The sequence below is a fragment of the Cervus canadensis genome, chromosome 10, assembly GCF_019320065.1.
Source record: "Cervus canadensis isolate Bull #8, Minnesota chromosome 10, ASM1932006v1, whole genome shotgun sequence".
Lineage (NCBI taxonomy): Eukaryota > Metazoa > Chordata > Mammalia > Artiodactyla > Cervidae > Cervus > Cervus canadensis.
The window spans coordinates 60,951,366-60,969,347 of NC_057395.1; the positions used below are offsets into that span (position 1 = coordinate 60,951,366).

At 47.2% G+C, this 17,982-nt stretch overlaps 1 protein-coding gene, 1 long non-coding RNA gene and 1 other non-coding gene across 4 annotated transcripts in view; 2 read left to right on the forward strand and 1 right to left on the reverse strand.

Annotated features, from left to right (window-relative positions):
• Positions 1 to 7,081, forward strand: part of LOC122448103 — a 9,395-nt gene extending 2,314 nt beyond the window's left edge. The window contains exons 3-4 of the long non-coding RNA XR_006271501.1: positions 2,081 to 2,137; positions 6,043 to 7,081. This is a non-coding gene — a long non-coding RNA (uncharacterized LOC122448103). The remainder of the gene's footprint in view (positions 1 to 2,080; positions 2,138 to 6,042) is intronic.
• On the reverse strand, positions 6,481 to 6,585 carry LOC122449010. The gene has a single exon (XR_006271831.1). It is a non-coding gene; the product is annotated as a U6 spliceosomal RNA (small nuclear RNA).
• Positions 7,082 to 9,716: 2,635 nt separating the features above from the next.
• DNMT3B (DNA methyltransferase 3 beta) overlaps positions 9,717 to 17,982 on the forward strand; it is a 34,978-nt gene continuing 26,712 nt past the window's right edge. Inside the window, exon 1 of one of the 2 annotated variants that reach the window (XM_043479100.1) lies at positions 9,717 to 9,848. The gene's annotated coding sequence lies outside the window, so the exon portion shown is untranslated. Of the gene's footprint in view, positions 9,849 to 9,952; positions 10,147 to 17,982 lie in introns of those variants that run through there. The other variant, XM_043479101.1, reaches the window with a different exon arrangement.

Sequence of the window (17,982 nt, forward strand, 5' to 3'; positions counted from 1 at the left end):
GATTATTCCAAGAGGAGAAATTCCTAGAAGGTCAAAGGATGTTATGCTCAGACGTTCAGGGTTCAAAATAGTGCTAGGATGACAAACTTTCTTTTTGTGTGTGTGTGTGTTTTTTTGACAAACTTTCAAGTAAGGGACAGACTAGACAATGATTGAGAACACCCGGAAATTAGCATTTCAGCCTGAACAGAAACCTGGCTTATTTCCCTGAAGAGGACCCTGCTTCCCTAACCTGCATCTCTCAGCCCTGAGAATTCCAAGTCCTCTAAGAGAAACCTCAAAACCTCACACAACAGCATCTTGGTTTCAATTATAAATGCTACAAAAACATCATCATAAAATGCGGCATAATATTCTACTGAGTGAAAATATGCTCGTAACGAATCCCCATTGGTTGCCTGTTCAGGTCTTTACAATTTTTCAATTTTATTAAGAATTTGGCAACTAACAAAGACAATAGATAAAAATTATCTTTCCAATGTTCTCCTTCACAACCCACTCAGACAGAAAGGAGTGGTGATTACTGTTAATGAGATAACTTTGTAGCAGGAAATGCAGACCTGGGGCCAAGCCTCCTTCTAGAGAACCCCCGCCCCAGCAGCTCCCATTTCAGCCTTAATGAGGGACCTTGCTCCCTCCATTCACTTTAAAATGTCCCCGCGGAGGGCAAAAGAGGCCCCCAACCCCCACCCCTGCAAGTGAAAGGGGTTCATTAAGAAGTCCTTTCTCAAGCTAGAGGATTCCTGCTGGGAATTTCACCAAGGGGCTAGGTTCTCCCCAGGAGAATGGTTGACACTTCAGGCTCTGATATGCCAAAAGGCATCTTTAAAAAAAAAAAATTAAACTTTTTATTTTGAGATAATTGTAGATTTACTTACACTTGTAAGAAATCATAGAGAGAGACCACTGTACTCTTTTCCGAGTTTCTCTCTGTGCACAGATCTCATCTTGCAAAGCTAGAGTGAAATCTCCCAAGCCGGATACTGACTTTGGCACAAAGATACAGAACATCTCCATCACCACAGGGATCCTGCATTTTAACAGAAGGAACAAACTCCAGATCCTTCTTCTACCAAAAACTAGGGGGAAAATGCTATGGATATTTTTATGTTTCCATTGGTGATTATCCTCATCATACTTTCAATATTATCTTCTTTATTATAAAAACATGTAACAAAAGCCACAAGACTACAGTTACCCTAGACTCTTCAAAACACCTATGTTATGAAAGTCATCAGCAAAGGAAGGTGCAGGAATTTTTCCATATTAAAAGACACTGAAAAATACAAAGTGATTACATAAATGCAATGTAAGACCCTGGGTGGAGGTAAATGATTGCTATAAAAGATATTATTGGCACAACAATGTGAATATCCTTAACACTACTGAACTGTACACAGAAATGGCTAAGGGAATCTCCTGGTGCTCCAGTGGTTAGGACTCCAAGCTTTCACTGCCAAGGGCCTGGGGTCAGTCCCTGGTTGGGGAACTAAGATCCCACAAGCTGCATGGCACAGCCAAGAAATATTTTAAAAGAATGAAAGAAGATGGTAAATTTTATGTGATGTGCTTTTCTTTTAACCACAATTTTTAAAAATGACATTATTGGAACAATTGATGAGATTTGAATACAACTTATAGATTGGATAATAATATTGTATCAATGTTTAATTTCCTGAATTTGATCTTTTTGTTTGATTTATGTAAGATAATGTCTTTTTTTCTTAAGAAATACAAGCTGAATGTATTAAGGTAAACAGGGATAAAGTGACTTAAGAAATGAGGAGGGGATAGTGCAAATATGTCAAATGTTAACAGTTGGTGACTGGGTAAAGAATATACATGGATTCTTTGTATTATTCTTGCAACTGTTTTGTAAATTTCAGTTTATTTACAGAATATATTTTAAAGGATTTTTTCTCACATCCTGTCAGATGATAAATTATTTTCTTTTTTAACTAATATATCTTTGAGTACTCATTCTGGGTGAGGTGCCTGGCATTTATGCATTTTCTTCTTTAATCCTCGCAGTAACCCCACCAGGAAGTCTTAACTTAACCTTGGTCTTTTTTTTTTGTAGAAGGGGGGATGCACTTAGAGAAGAAAGGAGCTAATCAAGGACACTTGCTGATTAAAGGTAGGACTGAGGTTGAAACCTCCCAAAGGTGTTCTCAGGATCCTTCTGGAATGGCCTAATAGACTTCTTTCTCCATATTTTTTTTTTTTTTTTTTAACCATGGACTCATATATACAGAGCTTGCTAGGTGGTGCAGTGGTAAAGAATCTACCTGCCAAGCAAGAGATGCAGGTCTGATACTCTGGAGAAGGAAACAAGCAACCCACTCCGGTATTCTGGCCTGGGAAATCCCATGGACAGAGGAGCCTGGTGGGCTATATAGTCCACGGGATCACAAAAGAGTCACAGTTTAGCGACGAAACACACACACACACACACACACACACACACAGAGTTTACAGCACTTAGCATCTTGCCTTTTCACTTAGCAGTATATCTTGTAGCTCCGTCCACATCAGCAGAGGAGCCTGGTGGGCTATATAGTCCACGGGATCACAAAAGAGTCACAGTTTAGCGACAAAACACACACACACACACACAGTTTACAGCACTTAGCATCTTGCCTTTTCACTTAGCAGTATATCTTGTAGCTCCGTCCACATCAGCATTTACAGACTTGCTATTTCCTTTAATAACAGCTGTATAGCCTGGATAAATCCTACCTGATTTAACCAGGCTACCACTGATGGACACTTAGGGTTTATCCATGTTTGCACTATTACAAACTTAAGAACAAAGCTAGAGGGGACATTCCTACATATACAGATAGCTGCTTTCTAATGAGTGGAATTGCTGGGTCGGTACCTTTTTTTTTTTTTCGGTCAGGGCACTTAGGGTCAGGCCCCTCAATCCCTGTGACCAGGGATTGAACCTGGGACCTGGCAGTGAAAGGGCCAAGCCCTACCCACTGGACGACTAGGGAATTCTCACTGGGTCAGTAGCTTCCATTTTGGAAGGATTTGCCAAACGCCCAAGAAGGTTTGGAGTCAGTTTTGTGAATACATCTGTCCATTCATGGGACACATCTTCACTGAACACCTATTATGCGGCATAGTGCTGGATGCTGGGGCAAAGCAGTGAGCTAGGCAAAAATGCCCTGGTTGGGAGGCTATTAAGGGCAGAGGAAATAAAGAGCTTAAAATAGAAAGATTTAAAAAATAGAAAGATAGTAAATCAGGACCAGGTAGGGAGCAAATTTACTAACACATGGGGCATTGGAGGCATTACTGATTACTTTTTAAATGGGCTCTGAGCTTGCTGGAAGCCAGGGGTGCATGCGTGCATGCTGAGTTACTTGAGTCTGTTTGCGACCCTGTGGACCAAAGAAACCTTGGGAGAGGAGTCATTCCACTTTTAGTTTTTTATCCTTATGCATGTAAATGAATGTAAACAATACTCTATTATTAGACTCCCAGGACAGTTTCAGTTTTTTTACTTTTATATAGGATGTGGTGATGTATTAATACTTAACTTGTCTGTTCAAAAATATTTCTCTAATAAATCTCAAGATTTTTCCTTGAGACAAATTTGAGAAGTGGAATTCCTGGGGTAAAGTTTAAACCTGTTTAAGATCCTCAGCATTAGCTCCAGTGGACATTTACACTGTCCCCTCCAGAAATTTGCTTCTTAAAGGGCCCTTTGGCACTTCCTAGTTTTGAGGGTGGGGGTGATAATGCCTCTACCCTTTCGGAATCTCACCACTTATTTCAAATTCAAGGTGGGATTCACTTTGCTTGAGAAAATGAGGCCTTGGATCCCTATTGTCTGCTTTATTTTTCTCCTCAGGATGATTATAAAGTGAATGCCTGGCCTGGGCCCCAATTTAGGACTGCAATGCAAATTGCTGCTGGGTGTTGTGAACACAACCTGGGTGTAACCTTGGAGGAGTCCCTGGGGAACTTTCTCTTCTAGACCATTTTGATTATCTGAAACCTGGAGGAGCCTACTGATTCTTTGAAGTAGCAGATACTCTTTTTTTTTAAACTTTTTATTTTATATTGGAATATAGCCCATTAACAATGTTGTGTTAGTTTCAGGTGGACAGCTAAGGGACTCAGCCATAAATATACATGTATCCATTCTTCCCCAAGGCAGCCCTGTGCTAGGTGCCCCGGACATAGCAGTGAACAAGACAGGCTACTGCACTGCCTCCGTGCAGCTCCCAATCTGATGGAGGAGACATGCTGTATTTTTGAAGAGTCACTTTTTATACAAGAGTCACTTCCTGGATAAATCCCAGGAAGACAGTAGGAACTTGTGGGCAGGTTCAGTGAGGACAGGGGTAGAAGAAGCCAGGCATGAGTAGACAGATGAAAGTTAAGCAGGGTCCTCAGGCCTTGAACATATGAATTAAACAACCCGATGGAAGTCCTGGGGCCCTAAGCATGTCACCCAGCCTTTTTCACTACTCCACAACTCACAGTCACTTTCCAAAGCCCAGCCTGCAGGCAGGGTTATCGCCACCCTGTATGTATAGACTTCCTGCAGATTGGAGGGAGAGGGCCTGCCCAGAAGAGATAAGGGCAGGTCTGGACAAGGGGATTCCATCTTTTCTATGCTTATCCTGAAATAAAAGAGGAGGCAGAGTCCAGATCCAGAGCAAACTCAGGAAGTAGAATTCTTCCTTTCCAGTCCCTCAACAGCAACAATAATTGTTATTATTACTACATATCAGATTGTGATGTTCTATATCTTGATAGGGGATGGGTTACACAGGCATGTGTGTGTGTATATGAATGTTCAGCAAATGTACATCTGAGATTTGTGTGTATCAGTGTGTGAAAAATTTACCCTGGAGACAAAGCAACTGTAAACAAAAATAAACTCCCGTTAGTGATATGCAGGTTGAAATGTTTAGAGGAAGTATACTGATGTCTGCAACTTATATTTTGAAATGCTTCTAAAAGTAAGATGGATAAAAGTATAGATGTGTAAGCTGGGTGGTAGATATAAGGGAAAGTGAAAGTGAAAGTCACTCAGTCTGACTCTTTGCGACCCCCATGGAGTATACAGTCAAGGGAATTCTCCAGGCCAGAATACTGGAGTGGGTAGCCTTTCCCTTCTCCAGGGGATCTTCCCAACCCAGGGATAGAACCCAGGTCTCTGCATTGCAGGCGGATTCTTTACCAAATGAGCCACAAGGGAAGCTTGGTGGGTATAAGAGTGTTCTTCATAATTTCTTTCAACTTCATTGAATACTTGAACGTTTTCATAGTAAAATGTCAGAACATTATAAAAATTAATAAATTGTTATATAGTCAGTCACCTGTGACAGTTTAACAGTAATTCTTAAAACTGAAAATGTCTAGGAGCTCCCTGGTAGCAGGTCAATCAGGGAAGAAGTCTGGGTGTTCCTGTTGAAAAGGGAAGGTGAGGAACCCACTTTGCAAATGAACGTGGCCTCTAATGACACTGCAATTAAGACTGAGTACTTTACAATGGGGTTCTTTCACATACATGGGCTCTGAGAATCCCCGCAGTCACTCCTGGAAGTAGGCATCACTATTATTATTATTCCAATTAGAAGGGGAAGACTGAGGCTCAAACTCCTTAGCATAGCACACGAGGAGTTGGGGGGGGGTCACAGTGAGTGGGGGTTGAGCGGGGAGTCTAGTCCTGAGCTGCCACCCACCAGCTGTGGCTCAGCCTAACGACCTCACTACGCAGTCTCATCTGTAAGATGGAGCTCATCCTACTAGACTCCGCTCGTAGAGGTGAACTGGGCTGGCCTCAGCAGCTGGGAGCCTAAGGGACTGGGTTGTGTGACCCTGAGGAGGAAGGATGGATGTTCATCTCTGTACCAGCCAGGGGCCCAGTGTAGCACATACTCATCATTAATAACAAGGTAGTTTTATAATTTAATAAGCACTTTTATGGTCGTTTACATGTTCAAAATGCCTCCCATGTATTAACCCATACAGATCTTCCAACAACCCTGTGAAGGAGTTACTACTTTCATTTTACAGGTGAAGAAATTGAGGCACACAGAGATGAAATTACTTGCTGATAAAAATACCGACCATAGGGACTTCCTTGGTGGTCCAATGGCTAAGATGCACCGAATGCAGAGGCCCCGGATTCCATTCTTGATCAAGGAACTAGATCCCGCATGCCGCAATTAAGACCTGGTGCAGCCAAATAAATAAACAAAAATAATATTTAAAAAATACCAACCAACCAACCAACAAACAAAAAAATACCGACCATATACGGAGAGCCTACTTGGCATCAGGCACTTTCATGTGTTATGGAAAAGCTGCAGCTGCTGAAAAGAGGATGGTACAATTCCACACATACAGAATATTTAATCTCAACACAGGCAAAAATCCATCATCCGTTGGTTTATTAGCATGAGGGCATTAAGGGTGTAAGGTATGTGTGTTTTTTTCTTTTTCTTTTTCTTATTAAATATGGAACGCTTCACGAATTTGCGTGTCATCCTTGCAGGGGCCATGCTAATCTTCTCTCTATTGTTCCAATTTTAGTATATGTGCTGCCGAGGCGAGCACTGTTTTTTTCTTTTTAATGTCAATTTTTTTAGGAGAAGGATTTTAAAAATTTGAGATAGTTCCTAATTTACAGACTAGCATAAGGAACTCAAGAATGTCTTTTTAAAGCAGATTTTCCATTTGTTTACATTTTTGCCCCATTTGCTATCCACTCTCCCTCTGCCATATATATGCATATTATTGTTTCTGAACCTTTTTATAGGCAAATTGATGATAATATTGTGCCCATTTATGCTTCAATACTTTCCTGTTTATTTCCTAAGAGTATTCTCTTCCCTATGTTATTTTGTTGTTGTTTATTTTTTTGACCATGCCTCTTGGCTTGCAGGATCTCAGTTCCAGGAGCAGGGATTGAACCCAGGCCAAGGCACTGGAAGCCTGGCTTTCTAACCACTGGACCACCAGAGTACTCCCTCTTATCTATCTATCTATCTATCTATCTTTTTGAAAACAAATGTACTTTAATCACAGAATTTTTGTTGTATCCTTAATAAATACTGATTGGCATCCTACTCAGGTGTGTTTTAATCATCTGAGTCAGAACGTGGCTTAAATGGGGACATAGCCACCACAGCTTGGCCCCTGTTACTTTTTCCCGCCTTACTCCCTATGCCCTGGCCACGTTGGCTTCCTGGCTGTCCCTCCCACACGCCAAGCTGGATCCTGACCTGGGTCTTCCCCTGGCTACATCATTCCAGTCTCCATTTTATCTTCTCCCCAGATTTAGCTACCCTCCCCAACCATCAGGTAAGCTCTGAACCTTCCCTTCTGAATTCCTAGTCAGGTAGTAGGTGCTCAAAGTCAGGCTGCATGGCTGACTCACTTCACACAAGTCCTTCTATTCTCTGGGCCTCAGTCACCTAATCTGAAATGAGCACCCAATTCTCTCTGCCCTGATTTCTCGTGGAGTGGCTGAGAGGCTCAAAGGAGGTAGTGAATATGATCAATGAACTTTGTAAACTGTAAAGTTCTGTGCCACAGGGAAACATGCCATTTTTGTTTCACTTCCTTTCCAAATGACAGGACAGAGACCACTTGCTTATTCAGACCTTGTCTGTTTTTCTTCCTGGAGTTAGGCACGTTGATGTCCCCAGAAATGTCTGCCATGTCCCCCTGAACCCTACTCTTTGTCATCTTAACTATACCTTCCAGGCATTCCCGGTGGTATACAGACATCCTTTGACACATGGAGGTCTTAGAGCTTATGGATCAGAAAACAGAGACCCAGCAGCCCTCCCCACAGACCCACCAGCTTCATATATAATTTCTTTCCTCTGAAGACTTACCCCAGATGGTGGTAACAAGCGACAGGCCCTCTTGAGAGATCTTCTTGCACCAACTGACTGGAACCCAGTTTTGGATGCTTGTGCCAGAAGGTCAAGGAGTTCCTGTCACTCATTTACATGAGGCTTGCCTGGTCACTGAGCCCATCTCACTTTCACATTTCCAACACCAAATAGCTATACGTGCTACAGAGAGAATGAAATAGGCGTGAATGAGAGGACTATTCAGGTTGCTTAGTCAGAAAAGTCTGTCCAGAAGGTGACATTTTGGGAGAAAACTGAATGGTAGAGATCTGGACAAAGAACACCCAGAGCCAAGCTAGATGCGTTTGAGGATCAACAGCAAGGATTAGAAGATTAGAGTGAAGTGAGGGAGGGATGAGGATAGGAGATGCCTGGGAAGGCAGGCAGGAACCAGCTCACCTAGGGCCTTTGCAGGCCATCGTGTCATCATTCATTTGCTCTCTCATTCATTCAACATTTATTTGGCATCTACTGTGTGCTAAGACATACTGAGACACTGCCCTCACGGTCAGATACCTAGACACATAACGCGCTGTGCGTAATGGCTCAGTCATGTCCGACTCTTTGTGACCCCGTGAACCGCAGCCCACCAGGTTCCTCTGTCCATGGGGATTCTCCAGGCAAGAATACTAGAGTGGGTTGCCTTGCCCTCCTCTAGGAGTTCTTCCCAACCCAGGGATCGAACCCAGGTCTCCTGCATTGCAGACTAACACAAAAATAAGCAGGTAAGTAAGTGCAGATGCCAGGTGTGGGAAACATTAGGAAGTGCGTTTTCCAATAGTTCAATGCCCCTTTTGGAGAAAGAAATGGCAACCCACTCCAGTACTCTTGCCTTGAGAATCCCTTGGACAGAGGAGCCTGGCGGGCTACAGTCCATGGGGTCACAAAGAGTCGGACACGACTGAGCGACTGACACACAATGTCCCTTAAAGGGCAGAGGCCATCAAGACCTGCTAACAGAGTGGGGCTTCTCCCTCAAGTAATGCCGACTGTACCCCAGAAGCCAGCCAGGGACCTGACTACCTTGGCTCCTCCGCTCTCCCTCCCCTCCGCTCAAGATGGCCGACAAAGGGCCAGCGCGGTGGGAGGAAGGGAGAAAGGACTAGTCTGAGGGTCCAGAGCGGGTTGACTGACCCGCGGGGGCACCGCAGCGCCCAGGTGGCCTTGCGACTGGGAGTTGGGGTAAAGGGGAGACCCGGCTGTTGTGTGACTCTGTGAGGGGGAGGCGGGGGGGCTCTTCCTTCTCCGCCCCCCACCCCCGGACATCCAGAACGGCGCGTGTGTCCGAGGTCGGGGTGGGGGCCGGGGAAGAGGGGCCCCGGGAGGAGTCTCGAGACTTGGGCGACGTCTGCGGGGTCCCCAAGACGCGCCTGTTATCCGGGTGGAGATTTAACCGACCAGTGTGTGTGTGGGGGTGGGGGGGGGCCGGGAGGCGGCGCCTGTGGAGGAGGGGCGAAGGGGAGGCCCCGGAGCGATTTCAAATTTCCCTCGTCCCCGCCCCCCGCCCCCCGCGCCCGAGGCCCGGCTCTGAGTGGCTGCGGCAGGGGCGCCCCCGGGCGGGGGCGGGGCGAGTGCCGGGCCGGGGTTACAAGGGGACTCGGCACCGCCCCCTCCCCACCCACTCCTGTTGCCGGGTCCTGCCCGCGCCGCTTCATCGCAGCAGCCGCACCCCCTCCCTAGCCCGGCTGCAGCTGCCCTCGTGGACGCCCCGAGCGCCCCCCGACGGACGCCACCGGCTCACTGGCAGGCAGGCAGGCAGGCAGGCAGGCAGGCGAGCGGGCGGCCGCGCCCGGCCGGCATCGCGGGGGTTAAGTGACCCAAGTAAACGTAGCTCGGCGATCGGCGCCGGAGATTCGCAAGCCGAGCGCTTTGCGCGGCCGCCCGCCGGCCTCCCGCCCGCCTGTCCGAACCCGCGGCTCGACCCGCGGAGCCGCGCCCGAGCCAAGCTCTCGGCAGGTGAGCGCCCCGTGGCCCCCGGGGAGGCTTGCCAGACCGAGGGCTCCGTGGGCTGGTGGGGGAAGGGACCGTGGAGGGGTCCCGGCACCGCAGGGAGGGAATCCCGTTCCGGGACGTCCTGGGGAGGCGGTTCCCGCACGACTGGAGACCGGGCATGGTTGGGGAGGAGAAGTCCCTGATCCTACTGCGGGGAAATGGGCAATGAGGATAAAATTGGCGACGGCGAAGGCATGTGTCTTACAGGGAGACCAGTGGAAGGGATACTTGCGGTGTTCCGGAGACCCAGAGGAGGAGAGAGGTTCGTCCCCAGGGAGGGCGCCGGGCGGCCTTCCCGGGGTCTAGAGTCGAGGGGAGGAGGTCTCCTACTGGTGAGAAGTGGACTTAGTGAAGCAGGGGTATTCTTACCTGGCCTCGGCTACAGAGGGAGTCTACTTGGGAAGGGGGACGGAGCAGAAGAGAGTTCTGCCGAGGAGACGAGCGTCCGTCCTTTACAACTGGGACTTGGGGGTTCAGCCAAGGACCTTTTTTTTTTTTCTGCCTCCCGGGGACAGGGGAGAGGTAGTGGATGGGCGCGGGAGAGCAGGTGGACCGGTATGTGCGCGCTTCCCAGGGGCATGTGCCAGAGGGGCGGGCTCGCGTGGTCCCCCCTGGGGGACCTACGGAGACCGAGGTGCGGCGGGGTTGCGGGGATGCCCTAGGGAGAGGCTGCCTTCACGCTTGTGCACACCTAGCCGGGGAGGAGCCGGCCCGGAGCGGCGCGTCCCTACTTGGCCACGCTGCCTGCCCTGGGGCCTCACTTTCCATTTTTCCCCCCTCTTCCAAGAGTCAGCCTGGTCCCACTTCGCAAACTTGCAAACTGAGGCCTGAAAGCCTCCAGCGCTACCTCGGTGCCCAGTGAGATTGTTTGCCGCGGGTGGGTAGGTTTTGAGTCCCACTGTCAAGAGGAGAAAGGAAGTTGGGGAAGAGCCGGCAGAGTTAGCAAGTTAGCAACAGAGTTGCTTGCTCTTGCGCCTGGGTTTTCCTGCTGGAGTCACTCACCTGTGGCAGGGAAGGGCTGCAGGAGTTCTGGGCCCAGGCCGGCTTGTCCACGCTGCCTCCTTCACTCCCAGGCTGAAAGAGGTTGGCTGGGCCCTGATGCTTCCCCGCCCCGAGCAGAGAGGTGTATCCATTAAAGAGAATTAAGGACAAGGTTACGATGTCTGACTTTCTGCCTCCTGATTTCTGGATGCTGTGAGTTTTGGCAAACTGGTGGCAGTTGTTTTAGGGAGCCAGATCCCTGCTGGGGCCCCCATTTCCAGGATCCAGGACACTGAAATGCCTCTGTTCACCAGGACTGCTGTGACTTCTTGCACCCCAGCCATTGGAATCCCCAGGTGCAGACTTGGTCTTTCCAGCTTTGAAATGATGCTACCTATTTTATAGGGCTGGCATACAGAAATCCCCCAATAAAGTCTTGCCACTCCTTATCTATCATGTGGGATAAGTAGGCTGCTACCTTTAGGGGGATGCATAGATCTTTGCCATGTGTTTAAGTCTGTCCATGTAAACCTGCGGCCCTCTGTGCCTATTACATTTGTGAAATAGGAACAGGCATATTAATATCTCCAAGTTGGGTAAGAAGGAAACCAGTTTTATACAATTTAAACTCTAACCCTCTGTGTTCCTCAGATGATGTGATAATTCCTATCACATTAGGCTTGGGTTAGGACTCAATACTTTAGTGCTTGGTATAGCAGGTGGTGAATGGTATTGTATTAACCATTAGCCCCTCTTTTTAGGGTGGCCATTAATGAGAATTGGGGAGGATGCAGGCCAACTCTGCCATCCCCTTCTTCTCTCCTCCCACCAAGGTACTCCTCTCAACTATGGAAGGTTTTCCGAATCATTGTCCTCGATTTGGAAGTTGGAGGAAAGTGTGCCTTTGTTCCTTTTTGAAAGGAGCAGGTTTTTGTCTTATGGGTTGGGGCCATTTTTACACCCCCACCCAAGTTTGGGACCTGCCTTGAGGGTGCAGAACCATGGGAGAGCCTTTCCTTTTCTGTTAGGGTGGAGAAGGCTGAGACAAGGGCTGGGGCTGGGGCCGGGGCCGGGGCCTGCTCCATCCCGCTCCTTAAAGCCATAAGCAGTACCTCCACCCCTGCAAAGTTTTCAGGGAGGGTAGGAGGATACTTGGGAGCTGCAGGGGGTGCAGGGGAGGAGCCAGGGAGGGGGCTGTGAGAAGCTGCTTCCCCTCCTTCCTTTCCTCCTGCGATGTGGGGCCTGCAGCCCAGAGGGGCCTGTCTCCCTTTCTCATACTACAGCTCCAAGCTCCTTGATGGAGGGTTTGGGTGAGTTCTTCCCAGAAAAACTTCCCCGGGACTAACTCCTTTGTCTGAGACCAACTCTCCTGCTTGCTGTCCCTCCAGGCTCAGATACTTTTCCATTTCACCTGAGATGATCCTCGCTAAATCTGAAAGGCTGCTTGGTCTGACACCATGGCAAGGGCCTATACCCCAACCCTTTGGAGGTACAGGCACACTCTTGGAGTTTTAAAATCGTGAATTTAGGGTGATTTTTTTTTTTCCAGTTTCATGGCAGATCAGGGCTGCAGGAGTACCGAATTCTCATGTTGTCAGCACTCTCTTTCTAAAGCGATGGGCTATGTTCTCACAGGGTCAAAAATTTGCCGCTGATGGAACTCGAGAGTTGCAGGTACTTCGGCAGCCTGCTGATGAGTGCTTTACAAGCTTTCACATCTGCCACTATCCCAGGACAAGAGTGATCCTCCAAAAGGGAACAAGCCAAGTCCAGGTGTTCAAATGTATCTGGCTGTGGCTAGCGGGAAGTGGCCTCCTAAATGCAGAGGGAGACCACATGTGGGGACCCAGTGCTGATTACTACCTGTATGTGAAGTGAGTGAAGGTATACATACCCCCAGTAGAGTTGGAAGGAGGATGAAATGGAATTCAGCAGCCTTTTAGGACTTAGGCCCTTTTCAAAATAAGTTAGGTGGGGGCCCCTAAGTATTGTAAAAAGTCTGTTATATTGTAGGTGATGTTAGTCATTGAAATCAACATACTCGTGCGGCCTGGGCTGCCGAATCAAATCAGGATTTATATCCAATTCACTACATTTATAAGCTAGTGACCTGAGCCTCAGTTGCTCCATCTGTAAAATGGGGATGCATTGTTGCCCAGTTAAAGGGATGTTGAAGTCAGTTGAGATCCTATTAAAAAGTGCACATAATGAGGATTTGATAAATGTCACATTGTGTAGTCAATATTGAGATGATGGCTAGTGGTCATTATTTACTTGCTGAGAGAAACAGTCCTAGTTAGCATTCCTGAGGAAGTAAGTGAAAAATGAGGAGGATCTGTTTTGTGTAGGGAATTGGAATATTTCATCAAAAGGATTTTCATTGTGTTTGATACAAATGAAAATCAAATTTGCCATCTTCAGATGTAAAGAAAAAACAGATCATGGCCTGTAATCTCACAGTTCCAAGGTAATCAATGTTTGGGGGCCTTCTCAGTTTTCTTCCAGAAGTGGAGAAAGCATAGAGAGAAGCAGCAGTCCATCCTAAGTAAAAAGACAAGAACCCAGGGAAAGTGCGGTGTGGGGAGGAAAGGCCCTCCACTGGCGAGGTTTCCCAGTGCACTGTGGTCATCTTTGGGGCCAGCTCCCCAAGTGAATGGGAGGACTTTTAGAGAACCATTGGCCTCTGCTCTTTTCCCTGCTTAGCCTGACCAAGTTTTTCTAAATAACTTCACCTGCAGAGGTTTTTCTCTCTTTTTTTTTTTCTCTTCTTTTTTTAGAGTAACTTTTTCACCTTCATATATATATTTAAAAAATTTTATTTTTGGTTGTTCTGGGTCCTTGCTGTGTCGGCTTTTCCCTATTGTGAGCGGGTACTCTCTTCTAGTTGGTGGTGTGGGCTTCTCATTACAGTGGCTCTAGAGAGTGTGAATTCAGTAGTAGTAGGGCTTCTGACTCAAGCACAGACTCAATAGTTGGGGCACAATGGGATTAGTTGCCCTGTGGGATCTTCCCGGACCAGGGATTGAACCTGGGTCTCCTGCACTGGCAGGCAGATCCTTTACCGCTGAGCCATCAGGGAAGCCCTGCAGAGATTTCTCCATTCAAAGGATGCAGTCTATGGACTGTGCCCCAGGCAAGCTGTTGCCTGTGGTGGTGTTCCCCCTGCCCCCCCTCCACAGCCTTTCAGTTTTTTGACACAGGGATCATACTTAGATCTTCTAGAAAAATGGCCTTTAATAGTCTATGAAATTTGTGGGTAGAGCATTAGTCATTGAGAAATTATGAGCAGGAAATTAAAAATGCATTGTTAAGAATTGATGGGTGGGAGAGGTCCTGGGGAAATGTTCTTAACCAATTAATTTCCTCTCGGGGATAGATGATGCTGACCAGGTGTGTATGAGGAGATGGTATGGGAGGAGAAGGGCTCAGTGTCACTGAGGGCTCCTATCCTAAAGTTGAGGGAATAAATTTCCTTCAGCTATCACACCCCTTGTTTTTTGTACTCTGTACAACTCATTCATCAGATGCAGCCCCTCCTGGCCTGGTGGCATTTTGGCCATTTGTTCTTAGTTCTGCCTTCTGGTGTCCTCAGCTTTTGTGTTTTGAAGGGTTCTTGTCCTAAGAATTTCATTTGTAATGGTTTCTTCATCTTGTTTTTGGACACATCCTTTATCCCCTTGTCTTAATTTTAGTGTGTAGAGCTCCATCCAATATTTTTTTTTTACTGTTTTTGTTTTTCATATTTTAGTCTTGAACTGTATCTCCATATTGAGAAGGGTTTAAAACTGGAGGCTTACTGTGGGACATGGACTGTAACTTGTCTCTGGGTCTCCCAAAATCTGAAGGTAGCTCTCTGATATTGGTTTGTCTTATTCCCCATTCCCTGGAGCAGAGGGATGGTCCAATGCCCTGCCCAGTGCTACAGGTCTGGCAGCTAGAAAAGGGACCAGGGAGTTCTCAGTCTGGCATTAATTTTTCCCCTCAGTCAGGTCTCTGGTGTTGCAGCCTGGGTGGAGAAATGACCACCTATTTCTTCTCCGTCCTTTCCTGTACTTCCACCTTCTGAGGTTAATGGGGCTTCCTAAGCAGCATTTATTTCCAGTTGCATTTGTTTCTGGTTGCAAATGGCTCTTCTGGGGTCAGAGCCAGGGCCTTCCACTGCCCTTCAGCTCCTGGAGAAGGGATGGTGCCTTCCCAGTGGATGTTCCCAGCGGCCAGCATGGTGCTGGGGCACTTGGCGTCCTGGCTCCGTGAATGTGTGCTGGGTGACACCCAAAGCAGGCCCTGGACAAGCCTGGGTGTCCTGTAGCTGAAGCACTGGAACCGGAGGAGACACTGCAGGTGAGCAAAAGGAAACCTCACCTGGGACATAGGGAGATGTGCAGTGTTAGGCGAGATGCCTGGATGGGCAGGTGCTGTCCTCAGGGATTTTCTTGGTTACCAGGGAGGCAGCGTGTACCTGGACAATAGGATATGGACAGTTCTGAGCAAATGTACATAGAGGTATGGGTGAAATTGAGAATCAATGAAGCTTTAATGTTGGCAGGCTTGTCCAAGCAGATATGAGCATTTATTGTAAAGGTATCGTGATTAAAAGAGGTGGCAAGGGCTAAATACCAAAAAGAGAAGGGAAACCAGAAACATCCCATGTATATAGGGGAATCATATAGAGGAGGTGGAGTTAGGTCATACTAGTCATTGTATGTCTGACTTTCCTTGTAGAGAAAATTGAGAGTTCTACCTTATACCATTCAAAAAAACTTCAGATTGACTAAAATGGTCATTTTCAAAAGTGACATCTTAAAGTTGACTTTTTGATTGTAAAAGTCACATGGGGATATGGTTGTCAGTTCTTCCACAAGCCACCTTCCTGAGAAGTTAAAAATTGCTGGAGGAGCATGGCTTAATATACACAGTAACCTATTAAATGCGATTGTATTGTTAGGTGGACTTTTTCACTTTACATGGTTTCATCTAGCAACAGCTGCCCTATTCTTTGCCTCTCGGTGGTCTCCCCAGTGTGGCTGCATGTAATTTAGACAGTCTCCCATTGATCATTTGTTGGTAGCTTTTACTTCGACAATGAAAGCAATGCCAGTCTTGCCCACAGATTTTGGGAAGAGCTTTGCGCTGAGTGGATTCCTAGCAGTAGCATTCCTGTATAACAGGATATGGACACTTGGCACTTGAGGTCATGCTGTCAGATTGCCATCTTCAATACTGAATCAGTATCCCCACAGCATACATACATTGGTATGTAGATGGGCTGAGGTTTTAGGCAATGGTAGTAGCAAGAGGTGCAGGCTGCTGCGAGGGGCAGAGCTGAGGGAGTGACCTTGAGAATAGCAGTCTCCTTTCTTCCATCCCTGCTGGGAAGAGGGCAGAGGACACTTTGGCTGGATTTTGCCTAGAGGAACAAGGCCACAGGAGTGGGTAAAGCAGCTCCCAAATCCTCGGCCTTAGGATGCCCCACTTGGCATTCTGGGTGACCCATGGGTTCCCTGTCTCCATCTGCATGACCTTCCTAGGGCTTCTCAAATAACCTGAAGGCAGAAGGGGCTAGTTGCTTGCAATTTGTTTCCATAGGGTAAAAAGTTTGACTCCAAACTCCAGTTGAAGCTCTCATTTCAGAGGTTTCTGTAAGTTCCTAGGTTTTCCTGTAAATTATCTAGAAGTTTAATGGTATATAATTTTATTACAGTCTATTGACAAATATCCAGCTGTACCGATGTTTCTTTATTATTTTGCTATTAATGAGCAGTGTTGCAAAGGAACATCTTCATAGACAGCTTTTCTCATACTTGCCCAGACTGACTACTGGGGTCAGTCCTTATGATGATTCTGATAAATATGCCCAGGCCCAACTATTACCGTACAATGGCAGTGGTGCATGTATCCATGACCCAGAGGCACTGAAAAATTCTCCAAACTTGAGTCATCATGGATGAAGGGATGCATCCCTTTGTGAGCCTAAACTGGGAAATCTGGCACGACAGTACACAAGACTGTGTAATCTCCAGGTTTTAAGGGTTTGCCATCTGCTTTGGGATCTGTAGCACCAACCACCTAGGGAATTAGATGAGGGCACTTCATTGCCTAGGCTGTATGACTGAGGCTTGAGAAGGACAATGAGGACATTTTCTCCCTGCTTCCCTATGAACCTGATCCTTTTTATGGAATTGACTGGAGATTCCTGATCAGGCACAGGGACCTGGGACCCTGTGCCCTGTCCCCAGCCAGGGGGACAGCTGTTTCTGTCCTTGACTCTGCACTGTCTCCCCTGCCTCCCTTCTCTTCACCCACCTGGACGAGCTGTCCCTCCCCGGCCTTAAGCTTTTTCAACTGTTTAAACTTAAAAACTGTGTGTACTGCATTGTTTTATGATGTCTTTAAGATCTGCCTCTTGGATTAAGGCCGCAGTCTCCATCACGCAGTCACTCTGGGAACCTCATCAAGGAAGCCACCTATCTCTTTCCTCTGAGCTTGATTCCCCATCTGCAGAATGGGGATCATAAGAGTAACTAACTCTTCTGCGATACATGCTGAGTGCTCTATCTCAGCCATTTTGGGAAACAGCTAAGAAATACTTGAGCATTTCAAGGGGAGGAGTCAGGAGTCGATTCCCTTCCCACAGCCCGAGGAGGAGCTTTTTAAATAGGGGAGGTGGGAATGTCTTTCACCCTCTCTCCCTTTTTTGCTTCACAAATCTTTAAACCCTGGGTGGACAGAGTGGGACAGGGATGCCCAATATCCTCCCCACTGACCTCGCCATCAAGCCCACCATCACCCCCTTCCTGCACTGTAAGTTTAATTAATGCAATTAACATTTACAGGGTGCCAGGAAATAGTTCTGTTGCTGGTACCAGCCTGGAGGAAATGAATGACATCACTTCTCAGGTTTATAGCTGGGTTGTGGGGAGTCCCTGGGCCTCCTCCTCCCTGAGTCTAATTGGGGGTGCCACCCACCCTTCTGTCTGCCACATTGCATTTGGACACGTCTGACCTGGTTCAGTCAGGACACAAGCATCCTGCACTAATGAGGCAGGGTCTTGCAGAGGGAACCTTGCCTGTGAGCCCACCCGGCACCGCTGACTACCCCGAAGTCACGTGCTGGACC